General features: G+C 41.1%; 1 long non-coding RNA gene across 1 annotated transcript; it reads left to right on the forward strand.

Annotated features, from left to right (window-relative positions):
* The first annotated feature begins 9382 nt into the window (after window positions 1-9382).
* LOC140526040 (uncharacterized) lies at window positions 9383-14789 on the forward strand. Its single transcript, XR_011974232.1, has 3 exons — window positions 9383-9923; window positions 11655-11720; window positions 13230-14789. It is a non-coding gene; the product is annotated as an uncharacterized lncRNA (long non-coding RNA).
* The last annotated feature ends 503 nt before the right edge of the window (window positions 14790-15292 follow it).

Here is a 15292-nt window from a genome sequence, read left to right on the forward strand (position 1 = left end):
GAAAGACCAGGTAGATGAAGAATGTCTGCTACTCAGATTTCAATGGCCAGCTGGCACAGTGGGTAGACCACAAGGGCCAGAGTCAGGAAGATCTGAAATCAAATCTCCCTTCTGATATTTATTGTGCCACTCTGGGCAACTCAACCTCTGTTTGCCTCATTTTCTTCATTTGTAAAATGAATATAATAATAGCACCTATCTACCAGTGTTGTTAGAAGAGTCAGATGGGAGATTTGTAAAGAACTTAGCACAGTATTGCATACATAGTAAGCACATATAAGTGTTCATTCATTATCATCATCATCATCACTGTCATCATGCATCTGAACATCAGTACTATAGAGCTTATCCAACAATATGTATGTCTGCGACAGACAATACATATAGAGAATGAGTTGGGTTCATATTTGACCAGGAAGAGGATAACAGGCTAGTTTGTTGTGGGGAGATTGAAAAGTGTCTCTACAGGTCCCAGAATTTCCCATGAAAGTCAAAGCCTATCTTTTTAATATCAACATTCATCAGTGTTAGTAGAAGTATGATATAGTAGATAGAGTCAGGGGTTTGAAGGCAGAAAGTCCTGGGCTCTTGTTGTTTGCTTTTTTATCCTGTTGTTGTCATATTATCAGTGTGACCCTGCACAAGTCACTCAACTTCTTGTGTTCTATGAAACTCTCTTTAAGTTGACAAGAAGGTGAGAAGTTGCAATGGCACAGGGACTTTGTATAACTCCAAATTCCCTCCACAAACCTATTCCAGGTCCAGTCCTTATCCCCCTCCCTATCACACAGAAGACAAGAAATGGAGAGGCACATGATGGATATGAGCAGGCTATAACCAACAGGGAGTTTCAAAGGGGAGAAAGTATGCAAAGGTGAAGATGGGCTGGTCACCCAATGAGAGGGATGCCAAGTGAACAGGCAGAGTGCTCCAGTAACAGCCTCAATGCCAAGATAAAATGAAGGAAGCATCTGTTGTTGGTCATCTTTCATTATGGAAGAAGACCAGCGATATCATGGGGTGATATCGTGACTCACATATAAAATGCACAAAGCTGTCAGCTTTACTCTCTCTTCCAGAGTCATCAAAGTCCAGGGGAAAGACTGAAGTCAAGACAACAGGTAATAGCCTACAATATGATGGATGACCTTGGTGTCTTTGAAGGCTGATCAAGTTCTAAATCCTCCATGAAGCTTGCTTCAGTCACATTCATAGCCAGTGGAACAAATTGTTCTCATCCACTCATTCTACCAGGAAAAGGCTTATAAGAAGCATCTAGCATGCTGGGTGGAAATTATAGGAGATCAAAGAAAAGAGTTACCTAGCAGGGTCAAACCAGTTTGGGGTATGTTGGAAGGAAATCCCAACTCAATAAGACCTAGATCCATTTGAAGAGTTGGGTAATTATCAGGAGCATGCCCTCCTTGAAGAGGCAAATAAAAAAATTGGAAAAATTAGCTTTAACATGCTCCAAAAGCAACAAGAAATAGGATTTCTTGAGGCACTTGGTCTTCTGACATTTCCATCTTCATGATGTCCTTCATTTGTCCTTCGTTGCCGAAGACCATGCCGTCAGAGAAATAATGACATGACTTGTACTTGACTTTGTTTTTGAGTGAGGGAGGGCTGTGCAGGTCACCAGCCTCACTTCTCTTTCAGAGCCATCTGAATTCAGTGACCAGATATTCATCAGGATGACTGGAGATGACCCAGGATAAGGCAATTGGGGTTAAGTGACTTGCCCAAGGTCACACAGCTAGTGAGTGTCAAGTGTCTGAGGTGACATTTGAACTCAGGTCCTCTTGACTCCTGCACTGGTGCTCTATCTACTGCACCACAAGATGACCATGAAAACAACTTTAGTTTATGTGCCAAAATCTATTACAGAGAATTGAGTTAGATAAAGTCTACTAATGAACACAATAAACCGCATTAAAATTTAATCAAAAAATATTTTGATACGTGTTGACTTCAATGAGATGGCGGGTAAATGAAAGGATGCCAAAAAATCTTAGAAAATGTGGTTTAGAATGAAGAAAAAAAGACAAAAGACTAAATGTTTGCAGACTGTGCAGAAGACACACCTACATTTCACAGATACTTTTCTCCAACGAACTAGTTCAAAGGATACTAGACATTACAATGTTGAAAATCACGGCACATGCAAAATGGAACTGGCCCTCTTAAGAGAAAAAGCACTGACTAATGACTGAATATTTAATACCTGTATCAGCAGTTGCATGATCCATCAGATCAAAGTCATGAGGATTATGGAAAGGACAGTGATATGAGGAAGACACTGTACTCAAAGACAACTTCAACCAGACCTAATTGTACAGGTTATCGATGACGAAAAATTGCAAAAGGAGAAAAAAACAAAGATATTGACCATATTGATCACCATTTCCTGCAAAAATGAATCTATCAAACAGCTTCCAGAAGCAAAAGGACAAAAGAAACCCCAGTACTGTAACCTCACATTTAACAGAAAGTTCCTATCAAAGGCTTCCAGTGGCCTCTTTCCCTAAAGCTGCTTCAAGGGGTAGAGATGATCTTGAGTTCTCACAGGCTATCCAAGTGAACCACAAAACCTGGTATGTCCCATCCAGTGGGAAGGGCATAGAATATGTGATGGACTTATAATCAATGACTTCATTTTATGAATGAGAAAACTGAGCCTCAACCGGAGAAAACAAAATAAAAAAATCCTTCCCTAGGGTCATACTACTGAAGATTTTGGAGTTGGAGCTCAAATTCAGATCATTTGATGTCAAATTCAAGCTTCTTTCCACTAAACTACACTTTCCCCCTGCCCCATGATGTTGTAACTCCTTGAAGTATTGGACATTGATAGCATAAAGCTGGAATGTAGATATTAGGACTCCGGTCCAAATTGTAGCCACATCAATTCAGACTATTCATTGGAAGAACAAACATTGAAGCTGAAACTTAAATACTTTAGTTACATAATGAGAAGACAAGACTCTTTGGAAAAGACCCAAATATTAGGAAAGATTGGAGGCAAAAGAGAAAGGGGACAGCAGAGGATGAGATGAATAGATAGTGTCATGGAAGCAACAAACATGAGCTTGGATAGACTTCTGGGAGAGAGTGGAGGATGAAAGGACCACATATGCTATGGTCCATGAAGTCATGAAGGACATTACTAAGTGGTTGAGTAGCAGCAACCAAATTGTGGCTACTTCAGATATTGATCTGCAAATCCTTACTCTGATAAGTTGAAACAGAGAACATTCAGTAATTATTTGGGCTTAGAAAGAGGTCACTGACACCATTATAATATGCATAATAGCAAGTCTAAGAGAGTACATGGATCTTGGCTTCCCCATTCCCAAATCACCAAAACTTACCTGCATTTTGTCAAACCAGGTTGGTAAAATTCACCTTTGGCCATTAGCCATGAAATGTACATGATCTCAAGTTCGGTTTTGTTTCTGTTCATTTCTCTCTCATGTGGAATAAAGAGTGGAACTTCTGAGGGTTGATGCAGAAAGGAGTAAGAAGTCTGACTTCAGTCACTGGCTCATTCTGTGACTCTGGCGAATCTCTACCCAATTCCAAGCCTTTATAACATTTGTCCCACCCACCTTGTTAGAATGTTGTAAGAAATTCTCTCAGTAAAGCCATTATCATCATCACCATCATGATCCCAGCTGCTGGCATTTATACCAACACTTTTAAGTCTTCTAAAATTTTTACTACTTTACATTTATTTGAGTCTCCAAACAATTTTGTGAAATACCCAATCTCATTATCCTTATTTTACAGTTTGAGAAACTAAGCCAGAGAGGTTAATGGATCTGTCTAGAGTCACATAGGTGCCTCAGAAGGGATAGAAATGTGGGTTATTATTATTGACTAGTTTGTAACACTTGTCCTGAGCTATGAGAAGCAGACTAGCACAGTGAAGAAGGGAAAACCTAGATCCAAATGTGATGGAGACATCACATATGACCCTGAGTCATTGATTTAACCTCTCAGTGCTCTAGGTGACTCTATACTAAGCTGAAGAGAAAGTGGCCACTTGCATCAGTAGGATGATTTTCCTCACCTGAGAGTTCCCTATCCCAGTAAAATCACAGGTCCACTTCCTATCACTAACCCTAGGCATACTAAAACATTATTGTCATAGATTTAGAGCTATAATGCCCCAGAGATTTGAATGCAATCTCTTTGAATGGGAAACTGAGGCAAAAAGTAGTTGTGACTTGATTAAAGTCACACAGGTAGCAAATGATAGACCCGTGTCCTTTGATTCCAGATCCAGAACCCTTTGCACTAAATCATGCTATTTATTCCCATGACATTCTAACAATATTCAGAGACATTTATAGAAAGCAAGTCGATTCAGACTAGCAAAGTGAATAATGACTGAGAGACACAAGAGTACGTCCAAGGCACTCCTAAATTTCTATCTGTGACAGCCGTGGGAAAGCTGCCCCGGATCCCACATGCTTTCCTTCCAACGTCTAGTGTGCATTTTGTGGGGTCTCAATAAACTGGCCACTGACGGAGAACCATGGAGTATTGTCAAGGCTGATTCTTTATAGTGACTTCACTCCAACATAGATTGTCTGAATCTGTCCTGGTGCAAATGAGGAACCACAAGTGTGCAAGGGCGCTGGAGGATTATGTGTTTTCCATCCTTGGAAAGGGTTTGGAAAGGATGGGAGGGAGGATGGAGGTGTGGTTCCTAATTGCAGCTGGATGGATACAGACCTGGACCCTGAAGATGTAGCTGTTCCCAGCCATGAGAAATGACAAGGTCCAGAGGCTCAAGCCCAATGGCCCTCTGGAGTCCTCCCTCCCTTTCTTGGGCATTGTTTATAACATTTAAAGGGAATTAGCATTTCCCTTACCACAGCCTTGTGAGGGGCAGAGGAGCTTGAAGAGGAGTATCCATTTAGACTATAAAAGGTGAAAGGACTGGCCCAAGGTTGCCCAATGATTAGGTGCCACACCCTTGAGCTTTTCTGAATGTCCTTAAAGGCTTAACCCTGTCCACACCCAGCTGTAAGGCCCTGAGGTCCTTCAATCTCTCCTCCCTCTTACTGCGGCCTGACCTTGGGAAATAGGATAAGCCATCTGTTTGTAGGATGGAAACAGTTTCTATACAATGCTTTACTGCACATTCATATCCTGCCCTTGGGGTCCCAGGATAATGAGGAAGGCACTGAGGTCCTTCCCCAAATGAACAGTCACAAGCAGGCACTGTGACAACTCCCATTGAGCCATGAGGTCCTGCAAAGAGGCAGCTTCACTACCACTAGGTGTGTCTTATAAATTAGAGAACCTAAGAAATACCCTAGAACCTCATATCACTAAGAGTTTTAAAGTGTGAAGGAACCCTTGAACTGAGAACATAGTGTCAGGGACCTTAGAATATAGAGAAGGTCAAAGTTGATAGGAATCTCAGAATGTCCGATCCAGGAGGGATTTTAGAATGCAAAATAGAAAATGATTCACCATCAGTTTAACTGTCATCTCTATGTAGAAGTGACTACATCCAACTTCAGTTTCTCCCATGAGCTCAGGTCTGTATGAACATTTCAAACTGGGTTTCCCAGAGCCATCTTTCAAGCTCAATATATTCAAAACACTCTCTCTCCCTGTCCCTCTCCCTGCCCCCCCCCCCCCATCTGTCTCTTTGTCCCTAAACCCAGCCCTCTTATTAACTTCTCCATTTCTTCTGAGGGCACAGAGGACTAGGTTCAAACCCTGACACTGCTGCATGTTGCCAGACAACATTTACTAAGCACCTACTATGTGTCAGGCACTATGTGCTAGACACTAGAGGTACCATCAGTACAAAGAAAAAAGTAATCCCTGCTCTCGAGGACCTTCCATTTCAACAGAAGAGCCAGGCTCTCATTACTTCTCACCTGGAGTATGGCAGTAACCTCATTTCATCTTTCTGTGTCCAGTCTCTCTCCTTCCAACCCACCCTCCAAACAGCTGCCAAAGTGATGTCCCTACAGCCCAGGTTTGCCTGTGTTACCTCCTTTCTTCAAGAAGCTTCAGTGGCTCCATATTACACCAAGGATAAAACAAAAACTATTCTTTTGCTGTTTAATAATCTGTACAATATGGCTCTGAGCTTCCCAGATGTTTCGGAGTGTGCCTTCCATAGACTTTGCATTTCACCTAATCTTCACCACTCATTGTTGCTCTTAATACTCCAACTCCTGCCCCTGCCTGTGCCTGGGTAGCAGCACAACTCTGTCAGGCACTTACCCCCATCATTGCCTTAACCCTGCTTGCCTCAGTTTCCTAATCTATAAAATGAGCTGGAGAAGGAAATGGCAGACCCCTCCAATGTCTTTGCCAAGAAAATCTGAAATGGGATTAGGAAGAGTTATACATGACTGAAAAACAACTCAACAGTAACAACCAATTCGACTGAAAAAAATGTTCTTCTTTTAGAAGACAGTATCAAAAATAATAACTCGTATTTATGTAGCATTTTAAGGTTTTCAAAGTGTGTATGAATAAGAAATCCTTTTGGGTCCTCACAATGACTCAGAGATGACTCAGGTGTACAGAGGTTAAGTGACCTGTCCAGGGTCACACCACTAGGAAATGTCTGAGACGAATTTGAACTCAAGCCTTTCTCTTCTCAGGCTCAGCACTCCATCCACCGTACCACCAGCTACCTTTGGAATAGAAGAAATTGAAAGGATTCAAAGGATTTCAGGAAACATTTTCCTGATATCAGAATCCCCCATGTAGTGGGGGTCATACCACCCTCCTCTCTCCAAGGCATCCACAACTGAAAATGGCCGAGGCCTCCAACTTTCTGAACATGGGCAGGAATGCTCTGGAGGGATCATGATCACTCAGGCTCAGCACATTTGACATAATTATATCTTATAAATACCTCCATTATAATGACATCCTTTCGTGGATTGTTACTAATTGTTGTACTTGACGTGACAAATTTAATATGTTGCTTGACATAATTACTCTAAATACTTTCAAGATGCTCACTAGATTTAGGAATATCAATTAGTATAATTAAGGAAGAAGAAAGAGAAGGAGAAGGAGGAGAAGGAGAAGGAGAAGGAGAAGGAGAAGAAGAAGAAGAAGAAGAAGAAGAAGAAGGAGAAGAAGGAGAAGAAGAAAGAAGAAGAGGAAGAAGAAGAAGAAGAAGAAGGAGAAGAAGGAGAAGAAGGAGAAGAAGAAAGAAGAAGAAGAGGAAGAAGAAGAAGAAGAAGAAGGAGAAGGAGAGGAAGAAGAAGAAGAAGAAGGAGAAGAAGAAGAAGAAGGAGAAGAAGAAGGAGAAGGAGAGGAAGAAGAAGAAGAAGGAGGAGGAGGAGCAGGAGGAGAAGAGGAGAAGAAGGAGGAGGAGGAGGAGGAGAAGAGGAGAAGAAGGAGGAGGAGGAGGAGGAGAAGGAGAAGAAGGAGAAGGAGAAAGAAGAAGGAGGAGGAGGAGGAGGAGAAGAAGGAGAAGGAGAAAGATGAAGGAGGAGGAGGAGGAGGAGAAGAAGAAAGAAGAAGAGGAAGAAGAAGAAGAAGAAGAAGAAGAAGAAGAAGAAGAAGAAGAAGAAGGAGAAGAAGGAGAAGAAGAAAGAAGAAGAGGAAGAAGAAGAAGAAGAAGAAGAAGAAGAAGAAGAAGGAGAAGAAGGAGAAGAAGGAGAAGAAGAAAGAAGAAGAAGAGGAAGAAGAAGAAGAAGAAGGAGAAGGAGAGGAAGAAGAAGAAGAAGAAAGAAGAAGAAGAGGAAGAAGGAGAAGAAGAAGGAGAAGGAGAGGAAGAAGAAGAAGAAGGAGGAGGAGGAGCAGGAGGAGAAGAGGAGAAGAAGGAGGAGGAGGAGGAGGAGAAGAGGAGAAGAAGGAGGAGGAGGAGGAGGAGAAGGAGAAGAAGGAGAAGGAGAAAGAAGAAGGAGGAGGAGGAGGAGGAGAAGAAGGAGAAGGAGAAAGATGAAGGAGGAGGAGGAGGAGGAGAAGAGGAGAAGAAGGAGGAGGAGGAGAAGAGGAGAAGAAGAAGGAGGAGGAGGAGAGGAGAAGAAGGAGGAGGAGGAGGAGGAGAAGAGGAGAAGAAGAAGGAGGAGGAGGAGGAGGAGAAGCTACCTTTACATTTCATCCTTGTGGGCCCCATAATCTGAAATCTTCTAGGGGTCTTATGGTGAAATAATGATACCACCTTCTGCTTGGCAGCAGGAGACATGGTAGAAAGAGTGCTGAAAGGTGAATCTGGGGACTTGGGTCCATCTGGGTCTCCCATTTTCCTCACTGTGTGTCCTGAGGTAAGTTGTGTAACTTTGACCTTCCTTATTCTCAACTAACCATGCCATTTCTCCCTAACCTTACAAGTTTTTTTCCTGAGGATCAAATGAGATAAGACTTTGGAAAGAACTTGGTTTAGGCATCAGAGAGTGAACACAAGTCTTGGGTTCACATCCTCTGTACCAACAGTTTCTCGTTGTGTGACCCTGGATAAGTCACACCTTCTTGGAGCTTTAGTTTCTTAGTGTGTAAATGTGGCTGGTGATTCTTGCACTCTGATGCACACATGGGTCTAATAAGGCTTTATGAACCCAAATGTCTACACTACTTCAAGGATCTGTCATTTCCAAATGTCTATACTACTTCAAGGATCTGTGATTTCAGCAATAAGTGCACTCATTCTACCCATGTCCTATGGCAACTGATCCTGGATGATCAGGGAAAGAAACATTCTATGAGTTCAGAGACACCATGACCCTCCAAACCTGCTCCTGCAATCTGGCCAGGAAAATGCCACAACCTTTGCCTGGCTGGTCCCAGGACAATGGCCAATCTGTCTCCAGTCCAGACTTGAAGGCTTTCCAGCTCAGTAAGACCTGCTAGAGTGTGTTTCCCAATTGTCTAGCCATTGAGCACCCAGGCCCTCCTCCTTACCATGGAGAAGTACCAGATGAATCCATGGGGCAGGTAAATCTTCAGGCTTGCAAAATACTTAATATAACTTAGCATTTCTCATTGTATCAAAAAAAATGCAAAATAGAAATTCCAAGTATTATTATGTCTATCATACAGTTAGGGAAAGTAAGGCCCAGAAAGATGATTTGCCAGTGGCAATAGCGGAAATTCTAAGACAGAAGAGTTCAAACCTAAGTCTCTACTGACTCCACATCTGGTATTCTTTCCACTGTACCAAGATACCCCTTTCTGGGCCTCAGTTTCCTCATCCATAAATAAGGGGGTTGAACAAATTACCTCTAAGGTCCCTGATTAAAGATTTAAACCAATGATCTAGATACACATTCTCTGTTACTATCATTATTTTAGAATAATTAATAATAATAATTATTATATAATAAATTTATTTGACCAATTTTGATTTTTTAAGTTGATGGCAATGTCACCCGCCATGGTGCAAAAAGAACAATCCGTGACCATGGAGTGAGAAGGCCTGGACAATCCTTGGCTTTCCCCTTGTCCCCCTCACTAGCTCCTGGGTGCCATTGCAATGATGCTCAGTTCCAGCCCCACTCTTCTGCTCCCCACCTGTGTGTCACATCAGACTAAAAAAGAAAAGAAAAGGAGTGGGGGTGGGGAGAGGAGATTGACTCTACATTCAGATCTTGACAACTATATTTCTGTTTGTAAAACACAGAGATACAGCTACTTTCTGTCTGAGGGAGATGCTGAGCAGACATTTAATCAGGGAAGAATGACTGTCAAAAGCTCTCATTTTTCAACGTTAGAGATGGAAAAGACAGGAGAATATTGTTATGTAGATGAGAAGGATGACAGCTCCATTACCATTTACCTGTGTGTTAATGGCTACCCAGCCTAGGAATCACTTTGGAAAATCAGAAAATGTCAGTTGAAAGGCTCCTCCAAGAACATCTGGTCCTGCTGGTACCTGAGGAGTCATCCTTTGTACAACAGCTCATATCATCACATGCTTCTAGAAGCAGGTACAACAAACCCCCATGGTTTGCACATGACTTATGCTTGCCTTCCTTACACCCTCTCTCTTTCCTTCTTTCCCCCTCCCCTTCCTTCCTTCCTTCTTTTCTTCCTTTCCTTCCCCCATTCCTTCTTTTCCACCTTCCTTCCCTCTTTCCTTCCTTTTCTCTCTCCCACTTTCCTTCCTTTTTGTCCTTTCTCAATTCATTCCACTGAGGTGATTTCTTGGGAAACAGAGTATAGTTTCTTTGGGGATACACCTCAAAAAAGAAACACCAAACCCAGAGCAAAAGTTATAGCACCCCAGATTCCACAATCTGACCTCACCATCCTGTATATGTCTATCCCAATGCTTAAAACCCAAGGCCACCTCAGACTTAAGATGTCCCTAAAATCCTCCTAGCTGTGACATGGGTGCTTCAAGAGCCTAAGGTCACATCTGGAATATGATGGGAACCTAGGAAGGAAAAGGATCATACAGATAACCTGACCTGATTTGATTCCAAAGGTTCCTTATGGGAAAGGACCTGGTGTGAATCCCAGCTTTGCCGCCTATTACATGTATGACCATAGGCAAGTCAATTTCCCTGTTGTGGTCTTGGTTTCCTCACTATAAAGTGAGAGGGTTGGCTTGTATGACTTCTCAGCTGTTTGCAGCTCTAAATTCTGTGATCCTAGCTCAGAGGTAGCTGAACCTTGCAGGGTTGTTGTGCTAACCAGTTGAAATAGTCTTAGTAAAAAGTTCTTAACACCAACTACATGCATATTCCCTGTCATTCTTATTCATGCTAGAGAAAATGCTGTTCGGGCTCCCATGTGCCTGGAGACTGCCCTGGGTGATCACTTGTCCCATCTACCACTTGGAAGCCATTTCAGCTCCTTGAGATGAAGGGGCAGTGGAAAAGGACTCACTAAACTCATTCTATTGATTCCATACAGATGGTGATTTATAGAGGAAGTAACTTGCCCATGACCATGCAGCTCATAAGTGATGGAGCTGGGATTGGAACCCAGATTTTTCTAACTTTGCATTCATTCAATGACCTTTCCAATGGATCTGGGTGTCTCTTTGGGTAAGCTCATCATTATGTTCTTCTCAGAGCTAATGAGATGACCTCAAGGTTAGGTTGACCTCATTAGCTAAGGAGACGGATATTGAAGTATAGGCAGACAAAGGGCTCAGCCCTCACCAGGGGCTGCACAATGCATCACTGTTCCCCACTAAGAGCACACTTTGCCTGGAGTCTGTCCCTTGTCATGCTGAGAAGAAGCTCCTTCACCTCCCCTGTGCCATACCAGGGGCTTTGACAGCGCTGAGGAGTCTCAGATGTAATCATGCAACTGGTTTCCATAGCAAACACAAGAAACTATGGGAACAAAGTTTTGGAGGTGGTAACAGGATTGAGAGTTAGTAATAATAGACCTTTATGCAGCACTTTACACTAAAATAATTATTAAAGATCGTATTTGTATGCATTCTAAGGTTTGCAAAGTACTTTATATATTTTCTTATTTGATGCCCCAACACCCCTATGGGGTAGATGTTATTTTTTCCCATTTTACAAATGAGGAAATTAAGGCTGAGAAAAGTTAGGCAATTTAGTGTAGAGTCATCCATCTACTAAGAGTATGACAAAGCATTCCTATTCGTATCTCCCAAGGCTAACACTCTATCCATCATATCACTTACCTGTCTCAATGATCTCTTCTGGCCCTCACTAAAAGCCTTTACCATACAGCCCTCAGGTCCTGCATGATCGAATCTGACCTTCATCACTACCTATGATTGCATTCCCATTTCACAGGTTAGTAAACTGAGATTCATAGAGGGCACATGCCTTGTCCAGCATCATTCAGCTGACTGAAACAGGATTCAGAAATAAATCTCTCCTTTCCACTGTATCATTTAGTGGAATTGGACAAAATTTAAAGGGACAGGTTGACGTTGAATGCAATGGGATGGAACACTATAGAACAAGAATTTCAGAGTCTAGGATAAGACAAAATGAAATGGTATAAGATTAAAGACAAGAAGAAGTGAGGTAAAATGGAACAGGACAGAATGAGATGGGATGGGATGGAATTACATGAGTTGGAATGTATCAGGGTATGACTGGATAAACTGGGGTAGGAAAATATAGAATATAATTTAATAGGATGGGATTGCAATCAATGGGGAGAATAGGATGGGATGAAATAGTTAGATGAGTTGGGATGTGTGTGTGTGTGTGTGTGTGTGTGTGTTTGTGTGTGTGTATGTAGAATGAGATGGGACAGAATAGAAGAAAATGGGATAAGATGAGATGAGATGAGATGGGATGGGATGAGATAGGATGGGATGAGGTGGAATAGGATGGGATGGGGTAGGTTAGGATGAGGTAGGAAGGGATAAGATAATAATGAGTTGTAAAAGCCAGGACAGGATGCTACAGGGAGAGAGACAAAAGAACAAGAAGGAAAAGGATGAAACAGGACAGGATGAGATAAAACAAGACAACATGGGTTGGGGTGTGACATGATGGTATGGCATGATATGGGACTAGATGGGGCGGGAGGGGTAAGATGAGTTGGAATGGACCATGAAAGGTTACTCCAACATAACCATATATTATCTGAGGGCAACTTGGAATTTCCCCTACATTCTACATTCCAATAGCTGCAAATTGTAAACACTGTTCTTAAGTTTTGTATAAATATGAAACTAAATTAACTCCCCTCCTCAAACCTCAGAAGCCAACTTCCATCCTTCTGTGTATTTTTCTGACTTGAGTTACAAACCATAGTGTATAATGGAAACCAGGATGGTCCATTAGCTCAATGTACCAGTGATTATACCCTCAACGTCCAGCCCAGAGTGGTGGGAAATGCTGTCCTTTTTTAGATTTCGGGGATTTTTCCTTATTAGGAAATTAGAGTGCTTTCACAAATGGCATAGTGGAAATGTTTGTAAGGGGGAAATCAGCGGCTGGAAGGAATCAGGAGGCACCTTTGTTTAAGACCCACACATCAAGTGATGGCTTGACAATCAAGCTGTATAATATGCATGTATATTCATGAAAGTACAGTTGCTCCTGGCCCTAAATAGCCACCTTCTGTTTGTGGCCCTGCTGAGCTGAAAGTGCTGAATCTACTCAAGTCAAGCTAAGGTGTTACCCATGGGGATTAGCAAATCGTAAAACACAGACGAAATTTCCGAGTTGGCAGAGAGACTGGCAATTTTTACTAGAGACAACCAGGCCATAAACTCCTCGACAGTAATACCTGAATCTTATAAATGATTCCTATTCCCATTTCTCTCCAATTTCAAAACACAGAATAGGTTCTTCTCATAACAGCCCAAGGAAGCAAGTTACAGATGATGAGATCATGAGACTACAAGTCTCGAAAGCTGGAAACATCCTTCCAGGGCATGTGGTTCAACCACTCCATTTTGTGGATGAAGAAACTGAGGCTGTAGGGAGTGAAGTGACTTAAAGAAGATCATATGAATAGTATCAATGGCATGAGAATGAATTCAGTATGTTGTCGGGACTCCAGGTCAAAGGTTGCCTCTACAATGGAAATGTTATGATATCCATTTTATAAATGAAGAAATTAATGTGTAGAGAGGCTTGCACTCCCTCCTCCCTCCTCAGATGACCATGTTCACACGGATCTTCCCAGGATGATGTCAGATACTTCAGAGCAAATTTGTTAGGCTCGTTGTGTCCTATTGCTTACACTGAGAACCAGTGTCTATACCAAAAAGCATTTCAAAAGCGCTTGCTTGCTCAGCTGGACTGGTTTTAATTGGATTGGCCAGGGACACATCGTTAGTGACTTCAGAGCCAGATTCCAAACCCAGAGCTCTTTTCCCTATGTTTCCCCCTCCTGTAACCATTGTTCCCAGTGTGACATTTTGAGTGAGTGTATGAATAAATAAATGAATGAAAACATCCAATAATTATTGTAGGAGTGAGGGAATGAATGATCACATTCAATGTGCTTATTGTAGGGATGAGTAATGACAATGAAAGCATCTAATAAATATCTGATGTATTGATGGATGGATTGATGGATGGAGAAATGCTTGAATGAAAATATCCAGTAATTGACACTAACGCATTGTTGGTGGAGTTGTGAAATGAACCAACTTTTCTGGAGAACAGTTTGAAACTATACCCAAATTGTAAATGCCCTTTGACCCAGCAATATGACTGCTAAGTCTATATCCCCAAAACATTAAAAAAACAAGAGGAAAGGACCTATTTGTACAAAAATTATTATAGTAGCTCTTTTTTGTGATAGCTAAGAATTGGAAATCAAAGGCATGCCCATCAATTAGGAAATGGCTAACCAAGCTGTGGTATATGATTATAATGGCATATTATAGATTTCAGAAATAATGATTTCATAAAAACCTGGAAAGACTTACATGGACTGATGCTGAGTAAAGTGAACATGACCAGGAGCTCAGGAACAGCAATATTGTCCTATGAAGAACTGTGAATGACTTAGCTATTCTCAGCAATGGAATGATCCAAGAGAATCCCAAAGGACTCATGATGAAGAATATTATCTGCCTCCCAAGAAAGAAATGATATTGATTGAATACAGAATGTAGCATGCTATTTTTCAGTTTTCTTCTTATATTTTTTTCTTTTATTTAAGTCTTCTTATACAGAATCACTGACATGGAAATGTTTTATGTAATTGGACACGTACAACCTATATCTGATTGCTTACTGTCTAAGGGAGGAGGGAGAGAAAGGCAGAAGGGATAGAATTTGGAACTCAAAACTTTGAATAAAAATGTTAAAAATTGGAAAAAAGTCATGTGACTAAATAAAATCAGTAATTGATTGTTGTATTATGAATGAATGAAAGCATCTAATAGTTATTTTCTGTATGAATAGTGAAAAAATAAATTAGAACATTCAATAATATGAATTAGTGAATGAATTAATGACACCATCTTCATTATTTGCTGTATGAATGAAAGAATAAATTAAAATATCCAATAATTATTTATTGTATGAATGAGTGAATGAAATGATGAATGAATTATCACTGGACTGGAAGTCAAGAAACAAGTTCTAGTCCCTTCTCTTCCTCTATCTCCCTGAATCTCTCAATTTCCTTGAACCTCAGTTTCCTAACTTATAAAATGAAAAAAAAAAGTTGTATTGATGGCTTGTCTAAAGATCCTCTTGGATTATATATCTATATATCTATATCTATATCTACATATAGATATAGATATATGTATATGTATATATGTATATCATAATCCTGATTCTAAATTAGGGATTTCGGCTACAAAGTAGCTATATGACTTACTGCCCTATGAAATCCTTACACATCACATTTTTCTTCGTAATAGAAGAAGGCCAAAGGT

The sequence above is a fragment of the Notamacropus eugenii genome, chromosome 1 (genome assembly GCF_028372415.1).
Source record: "Notamacropus eugenii isolate mMacEug1 chromosome 1, mMacEug1.pri_v2, whole genome shotgun sequence".
Taxonomy (NCBI): Eukaryota; Metazoa; Chordata; class Mammalia; order Diprotodontia; family Macropodidae; genus Notamacropus; species Notamacropus eugenii.